This window comes from Grammomys surdaster, unplaced genomic scaffold (assembly GCF_004785775.1).
Source record: "Grammomys surdaster isolate TR1022 unplaced genomic scaffold, NIH_TR_1.0 166, whole genome shotgun sequence".
NCBI classification, from domain to species: Eukaryota; Metazoa; Chordata; class Mammalia; order Rodentia; family Muridae; genus Grammomys; species Grammomys surdaster.
In genome coordinates this window covers 12,372,826-12,381,459 of record NW_021604614.1, presented here as the reverse complement: position 1 = coordinate 12,381,459, position 8,634 = coordinate 12,372,826, and the positions used below count along the sequence as shown (strand labels likewise).

The 8,634-nt window shown below is 47.2% G+C and overlaps 1 long non-coding RNA gene across 1 annotated transcript in view; it reads left to right on the top strand.

Moving 5' to 3' along the window:
- The first annotated feature begins 251 nt into the window (after positions 1–251).
- The window catches only part of LOC114620165, a 16,495-nt gene continuing 8,112 nt past the window's right edge, over positions 252–8,634 (top strand). Inside the window, exon 1 of the long non-coding RNA XR_003711275.1 lies at positions 252–359. This is a non-coding gene — a long non-coding RNA (uncharacterized LOC114620165). The remainder of the gene's footprint in view (positions 360–8,634) is intronic.

Below are 8,634 nucleotides of genomic sequence, written 5' to 3'. Positions count from 1 at the left end.
AGGACCTCGGAGAGGCCCAGCCTCTGTCTTATCTAGTGTGCTAAGAGAGCAAGCAGCATGCTATGGAAGCAGGAAAGGCTAAATAACGTGGAGACAGCTGGGAAAGAAAGTAAAGAAGCAGCCTGGGGGAGGAGGGGTGCCCAAGCATGCTTTCTGGGTGTGCCCCGTCAGCCACCTTCCTGTTCTGCAAAGACACAGGAAGCCAGGCTCCTGCTTAGAGAAAACTTTCCTTTTTTCTTTTTTCTGTAGGCCTTGTCTACAAAAACCCAGATAACTGAGAGTCACAGGTCAGGGAACCCAAGCAGGCCTTGTCAGCAAAGCCTCGAGCTGCTTGCCTAACAATTTCTCATCATTTTGAGGTATGTCCACTGCCTGACTGTTGCCAGAGTATGTAAGGGTCTCAGCCGTGTATCGTGGGGGACTGTGCTGCCCAGGGCGCTGGCTCCCTCCACACTGTCTGCACATAAGTCTTGGAAATGTTTCAAAGCCATTTCTACTCACAAGGCTCCCCTGGTTATGCAGAGCAGCAGGACTTCCTGAGTGCTCACTGCAGACCCTCTCCCCAGGCCACACTTCCTCATAGACAAAGGAGGGTGAGCCCAGGTCCTGCCCAGCAAGCAGAGGAGGCCGCTCTCAGTCCCTGTATAATGCATTTGCCTCACTGAACCAGAGTGTGTGATTGTGTCATAGCCTGACCAAACCCTCCAACACCCTCTGTCTTCCTACATTAAAAGCCACCTCCGGGAAGCCCACTGGTCCCTGCCTAACCACCTTCCTGTTCTTTCTACCTCACATCTGCCACGTTCTGTCTACTGTCCATTGCCTGCCCCACAGATGTACCAGCTTCTTCCTGCCTTATGACCTTTGACCTCGCTGTTCCTAGGCAAGATAGATATCTCCCCACACATTTCTTTCTTTCTTTTCCTTCATTCTGTCCTTTCTTTTTTGAGACAGTCTCACCATTGTGACTGGTTCAGAAGTAGGTCATTATGTCACCTTAATGCTGGCCTCAGACCTCCAGTATTCCTCCTTCCCCTGCTTTCTCAGTACTGGGATGACAGACATATGCCACTATGATCATTTCATCTTTTTCCTTATGTTTTTAAAGTTTTCTCTCTTAATGAGATGAAAATCTCATACTATTTTAAAGCTGGAAAATCCTCAGTGTGAGGTGATCACTTGCCTGCAGCCACAGGCCTCTAGTTTGAAAACACCATCCCAGAACCACCCTGAATTCCAGAGCTTGGAAGGCCAGCCTGGTCTACATAATGAGACCCTATCTCAAAACAGAACAAGACTGGCCCAATCCGGTGGTGGCACATATCTTTAATTCCAGCACTCAGAAGGCAGAGGTATCTCTGTGAATTTGAGACAAACCTGTTTTACAGAGTGAGTTCAAGGACAGCCAGGGCTGCACAGAAAAACTGTGTCTCAAAAAACCAAAACAAAACTTGCCTAGTATGTTCAAGGTCCTGGGTTCTGTCCTCTGCTCTGGGCAGGTGTGGAGTGGGGACAGGATAGAAAAGGCAGTCCTAGGATACATGACTTTCTGTGCCTAGTGCATTAGTGTCTTCCTCTCTCCTTTGAGTAGTTTAGAAGCCGTCCATGCTCTGTCATGAACTGTTTTCCACTGAATACACAGAACCATCTGTGAGATCCTACCTTGTAGCTTTACGACAGATAGTAGGACTGCTCGTGTGTATCTCTGCAGATGTTTCCATTTCTTTTGGATAAATGTCTGGTTGAACTTGTTAGGTCACATGGCCACTGAGCTGCACCCCTAGTTGTTACATTCCACTTTTCCAGGAGTTTCTAAACTGTCACTCAGGTCTGAAGTCATATGTCACCTCCTAAGCCAGCCCAGCTCAGTAGTGCCTCTCTCCTGATTACCTGCGGTCTGGGCTCCTCACGTCCCACTTTGGACCTCGTTACCTCAGATAGAGGTTCTCCTGACCTGCCACATGTTTGGTGTATAGCAGGTACTGAGGAAATGCTTGCTGAATGATCTGTCTCTCAAGTAAGGTGCTGCAATGACATGAGGACTGCCATCATCATCCTCTGAGGTGGCTGTTAGCACTGCCCAGGTGACTCAGCAATTTAAATGCCCAGCTTCCTCCCGTCTTACCAACCAAAGTCACTGGGAGCTCAGGGGTGGACGGTGTTCCTCCTCTGTGCTTCCTGGTTAGTGACTCAGCACAGTTATCTCTAGTTCCTCAGTGTAGGTCAGCTGACCCATCGTGAGGTGTGTGTGTGTGTGTGTGTGTGTGTGTGTGTGTGTGTGTGTGTGTGCATTGTTTGATATATTATCATCATTAATGATCTGTGCTGAGGGAGGGAACAGTTGTAAGCTGATCTTCCACCTCTGTACTCACTGAGCCGTCTTGCTGCCCCCAGTCTGGAGTTCTTAACCAGCAGTCACACGGAGCACAGGCCTCCATAGGGAGCCAGTTTCTACCTACAGCCTTCTCTGCTTTTGCCCCCCTTTTAAGGCATGAAGGGCATTTGCTACCAAGCTAAGCTATGAGTTCAATCCCTTGGACCCACATGGTGGAAGGAGGCTGAGAACCAGTCCCTGACATTGACCTCTGACTTCCACGTGCTCACTGTGGTGTGCGCTCTTCCATCCATAGCCCACAAAATACAAAACGAGTGAAATGTAATTAAGAATTCCAGCTTGAATGATCCCAGCACCATGGAAGGAGAGGCTGGATGGTTCCACAAGTTTAAGATCAGCCAGGTTTATGTAGCAAGTTCCAAGCCAGCCAGATCTTTCTTAAAAAAACAAAAACCATTTCTAGTTTGAGGAGTCCAGTTACTCAGGCTGCCTGGGCTCAGTTCCTAGGTTTTTGTTTTGTTTTTAAATTCTTATTTTTGTTTGTTTTATTACTTTTTGTTTGTTTGTTTTTTCGAGACAGGGTTTCTCTGTATAGTCCTGGCTGTCCTGGAACTCACTCTGTAGACCAGGCTGGCCTCGAACTCAGAAATCCGCCTGCCTCTGCCTCCCAAGCGCTGGGATTAAAGGCGTGCACCACCACCGCCCAACATTATTACTTGTTTTTTGAGACAGGGTCTTATGTAGTCCAGGCTAGCCTAAAACTTCCTGTATACCTGAGAATGACCTTGAACCTCATATCCCTGCTCTTCCACTTCCCAAGTGCTGGGATATCAGGTACACACACACACCACCTGGACTGGGTGCTGGATGTTTTCTGCTGTGCTGGGATTAAACCCAGGACTTCACGTATGTAAGTCTCCTGATGGTCTGCTCCCCAGCCCCTCAGTTCCTAGGTCTGTCACTTAGCTGTGTGATTTTTTTTTTTACAGGTATTTAAATCTCACTGTTCCTTTTTTGGGAAAGGAAGATTAATAGTAACGGCCTCTTGGATGTGTGAGGGTAAAGGAATTGGTACAGTACACTCGCTCACACCTAGACAGTGGTCAGTAGAAATTCTTTAGATCCACGTCTTTTCATCATCCTCTGTCTCCCCGTCTGTGTGGTAATGACCTCCGAAGCCCGGACCTTCAGACCAGAGGAGAAAGAAAATGAGTTTTCTAAGACTCAAAGAGGCAGAATAGAGATGTCTCAGAAGTTAAGAGCACTGGCTGCTCTTCTGGAGAACTCAGTTCCCAGCACCCACATGGTGGATAACAAATGTTTACAACTCCAGCTCCAGGGAGTCCAATGCTCTCTTCAGATCTCTTTCATGTTTCTTAAAATTAAAAAAAAAAAAAAAAAAAAGCCGGGTGGTGGTGGCGCATGCCTTTAATCCCAGCACTCGGGAGGCAGAGGCAGGCGGATTTCTGAGTTCGAGACCAGCCTGGTCTACAGAGTGAGTTCCAGGACAGCCAGGGCTACAGAGAAACCCTGTCTCGAAAACAAAACAAAACAAAAAACGAAAAAAAAAGCAAAAACAAACAAACAACAACAAAAAACAAAACTTGGTGTGGTGGTACATACCTGTCATTCCAACACTTGATGAGCTCAGGCAGGAGGATCACTATGAGTTACCTGGGCTAAGGGTGAAACCTTAAAATACACAGAAATAAGGTAGATACTCACGAACCTCTCTCTTAGGCCTTCAGGTGAGGAAAGAGTGCGCATGTGTACGTACATGTGCAAGCGTGTGAACATGCATGCTAAGGTCAGATGTGTGTGCACACGTGCAAGCGTGTGAGCACGCATGCTAAGGTCAGATGTGTGTGCACACGTGCAAGCGTGTGAGCACACGTGCAAGCGTGTGAGCATGCATGCTAAGGTCAGAGGACAGACAATCATTCCTCAGGCACTGCTCATCTTTCTCATTCTTATTACAGGTACGCGTTTACTTAGTGTGTGTGGGCGGACACAGTGTGACAGCACACTCTGTAGAGGTTCGGAGTGGGCAGTAACTTCACTCAGAGCATCTGGGTGACAACTGTGGAGTTGGGTCTCCCTCCCACCTTTGTGTGGATTCCAGGTACACACTCAGGTCAGCAGGCTTCCTGTCCATGGAGCCAGTTAGGGATTCTTTTTTTTTTTTTAATTATTTTCATTTGTGTGCATGTGTGTGTGTGTATGTATGTGTGTGTATGTGCACGAGTGTACAGGTCAAAGGACATCTTTGTAACATCAACTGTCCCCTCACACCTCTATGTGGGGTGGGTTTTGGGGGTATTGAACTTGGGTCTCTATGCTTAGGGGCAAGCTGCCTGTACCCATCGGGTCACTTCCCTGGTTTTATGGCCAGCTTTTTCCCCCCCAAGCATGACAGCCCTGGCTGTCCTGGAACTCTCTCTGTAGACCACACTGGCCTCAAACTCAGAGATCCTCCTGCATCTGTTTCCTGAGTGCTGGGATTAAAGGCGTGCGCCACCACCACCTGGCTATGGCCAGCTTTTTATGTGGGTCCTAGGGATCTAATTCAGATCTCCATGCTTACAAGGCCAGTGTTTTGCCAATTGAGCCAACTCCCCAACTTGGTAATTTTTATATTTAAAATGACAGTGCTTTCCTACCTGAGGCCAGAAACAAGTGACCTCTGCGTCAGTGGCTATGTCAATGCTAGGGAAAGTCCCATTACTGGGTGGAATATTTTGTTATTACTATTTGTTTTTTGAGACAGTCTCACTATGTAGCCCAGACTAACCTAGATCTGCCTTTTATATAGCCCAGGCTAGCCTCCCATTCACAAGAATTCTCCAAGTGCTGGGATTATAGGTGTGAGCCACCCTGGCACCCATCTCTGGAATGTTCTAGAAATCCAGGTCCACTTTTCAGACTCCAGAGCAGTGTTTCTCAACCTATGGGTCAAGATTTGCTTTGGGGATTGACTGATACTTTCATAAGAGGTCACAGATATCCTGCATATCAGATCTCTATGAGTCATAACAGTACACAATTATAGTTATGAAATAGCAATGAAAATGATTTTATGGTTGGGGCACCACAACACGTATTAAAGGATCACAGCATCAGGAAGGCTGAGTGGCAGTGCTCTAGAGGAAGCTAGGACTCCCCAGGGTGATGACAGGGTGGACTGAAGCTTCCCAATAGGACAGTACTGCTCCTGTGGGCTCAATGACGTCATTGTTCAGTCAGCAGAGCCAGTGGAGCTGGTCTTCATTCCTCCCAGGAAGTCTTCCCAGAACAAATCATCAAGGCAGGGTTGGTGCGGGTTCTCAGCTCTCTATCCCCAACAGCCAGGGATCATTTGAATATTCAAAACCATTCATAGAACATTATAGCAGACGTGTGCCAGTACTCAGGACAGCTGCTGAGCATGGTTTCTCCAAGTTTTGGCTATGTAGCCCAGGCTGGCCTACTGAGATCCTCTGCCTTTGCATGCCAGGTGTTGGGAGTGTTTGTTTGTTTGCTCATTCAGTTGTGTGTGTGTGTGTGTGTGTGTGTGTGTGTGTGTGATTTTGTGTGTGTGCACGCGCCAGAGCACTGTGTGGAGGTCAGAGAACAACTTGCAGAGTTCTTTCTTTCCTTTACCATGTATAAGACCCTGGGGACAAACTTAGGTCATTAAGTGCTGTCAGGGTTAGATCTGAGCCATCTGGCTGCCTCTTATTTATTTTTAACTTAAAAAAAAGATTTATTTACTTTTATTTTATGTATATGAGTGTTTTGCATGTATGCAAGTATTACCCACACACAAGCCTGGTGTCCACAGAAGCCAGAAGAGGGTACCAGATCTCAAGAACTTGAGTTACAGTCCTCTGCAAGATCAGCTGGCACTCTTAAATGCTAATCCATCTCTCCAGTCCACTCCCTTTGAATTATATGTGTGTGTGTGTGTGTGTGTGTGTGTGTGTGTATCTCTATCCCTATCTCTATCTCTATCTCTATTTCTATATCTCTCTATATATCTGTGTGGGTATGTGCACTTGAGTGCAGTGCCTTTGGAGGCCAGAAGAGGGCATCAGACCCCTTGAAGCTAGAGTTCTCAGTGGTTGTAAGCCTGTAAGCCACCCAATGTGGGTGCTGGGAATCTCAGGTCCTCTGCAAGAGCAGTATGTGTTCTTAACCAGTGAACCAGCTATCCAGACCTTATTTTTATTCTTAATGAAATAACTGAATTATTGTGCATTACCTTCATGCTCTGTCTCTAAACTTCAAAGACAGATTCCACCGTGAATGTGTGCTCTCTTGACTGCTGTTGTTTGGTATTTGGGATAGGATTTCATATAGCCCACACTGGCCTCAAATTCACTATCTAGCCATACATGACCTTGAACTATCGATATCTGCCTCCCAGGTGCTGTGATTTTAAGCACGTATCACACATGGTTCAGACCAGGTTAATTTATCATGATCAGGAATGTATTCATGTGTTGTGGTTTCAGAGCCTGGGGCTTGATGGACAGGGCCATGTGGTGAGAGGCTAGAATGCCAGAGCTGCTTTGACAGCAGACTCCCGTGAAGACAGCCAACCTATTCATGAGCCCTCAACGGCCTCTCTGTGCCTGTGGTGTTGGGGATCAAATTTCTCAGACATCCGTGGGGGACACATGCAGATCACAGCATCTCCTCAGATAATATTCTACCACATGTCCTGTCCCATGGCTTTCTTTTACATTCAAATGTCTGGCTTAATGAATAACCACAGAGTCAGTTCTCAAGTGGCCAACATTCCCACTGAGGAAGATAACGCCTGCACTATCCTGACCTGCACGTTTCCTACCCCAGACTGATAGACACACACAGGTTCCCAGTCTTTGTAGATGCAAACATCCCCAGGCAGAGGAAAGAAGGCCTGAATCCCAACACTCTGGAGACTGAGGCACAAGGATTGTGAGTTTGAGGCTACCTTGGACTACATAGGAAGACCCTGTCTTTAAAACAAAACAAAACAAAACATTTTTTTTTTTTGTTTTTTGAGACAGGGTTTCTGTGTAGCTTTGACAGTTTTTAAAGTCTTAAAGCATCTTTCCCCGCAGTGCTGGGGTTCAGGCAGGGAACCCGTGAATTTACCCAGTTTCTCACCCTATGTTATTTTAACTGTCACCTTGTTGTCCTGACACTGGCCCATGAGGCTTTGGGGACCAGCCTGAGTTTTAACTCAGGGTGGCCCAGAGAACTAGCAGAGCACTGACACAAGGCATTCTAACCACTAGGGACACCGTGCAGTTGGTGATCCAGCGTGCAGGTTCCATTCCACATCTTCTAACTTGACCCAGTGGCCTCTGGAGAAAAGCCAGCCTTCCCTCTGCTTTTCCACCCCTATGCATGGAGTAGCCTGGCAAGTCTGACCCGAGTGTCTGTGCCTAGCCACTGGGCCTGAGCCTCTTCCTATGTGTATGGATGCTTTGTCTGAAGGTATGTCTGTGCACCACATGGATGCGGTGCTATCAGAGATCAGAAGAGGCATTGGCTCCTCTGGGACTGGAGATGGTTTTAAGCCACAATGTGGGAGCTGGGATTCAAACCTAGGTCGTCTGGAAGAGCAACCAGTGCTGCTGACTCATCTCTCCAGCCCCTAGAGGCTTTTTACATTGTGTGTGTGCACGTGGACACGATGGTATCCATATGATGATCAGAAGGCAATTTTCAGGAGTTGGTTCTCCCAGTCAATGGGGACTGTGGGTATCAAACTCATCAGGTTTGTCAGCAAGCGCCTTTACCTGCTGAGCCAAATCACCATCCCTAAATAAATAAAAAAGCAAGTTTTTGCTGAATGTAGTGGCTTACACCTTTGGTAATTCTAGCACTCTGAGGGCTGAGGCAGGAGGAGGGTCTATGAGTTCAAAGCCATCCTGGGCTACAGAGTAAGATTCTGTCTCTAGAGCTGGGTGTAGTGGTGCATGCCTTTAATCTCAGAACTCAGGAGGCAGAGGCAGGAGGATTTCTGTGAGTCTGAGGCCAGTCTGGTCTACATAGTGAGTTACAGGATAGCCAGGGATACATAGTAAAACCCTGTCTCAAAAAAAACACAAAAATCTACCTCTAAATAAGCAAACAGGCTGTGGAGAAGGCTAGTGGCTAAAGTACTGAATCATGAGGACAGAGCCTCTGATCCCACATCAATGCCAGGTGGGCATGGTGGCGCCTGCCATTCCAGCCTTGGAAGGAGGAGACGGGTTCTGCTGGGCAAACTAATTATAAGGACTAGTCATATAGTGGGGGTGCTGGATTTAACTGAGACGGGATAA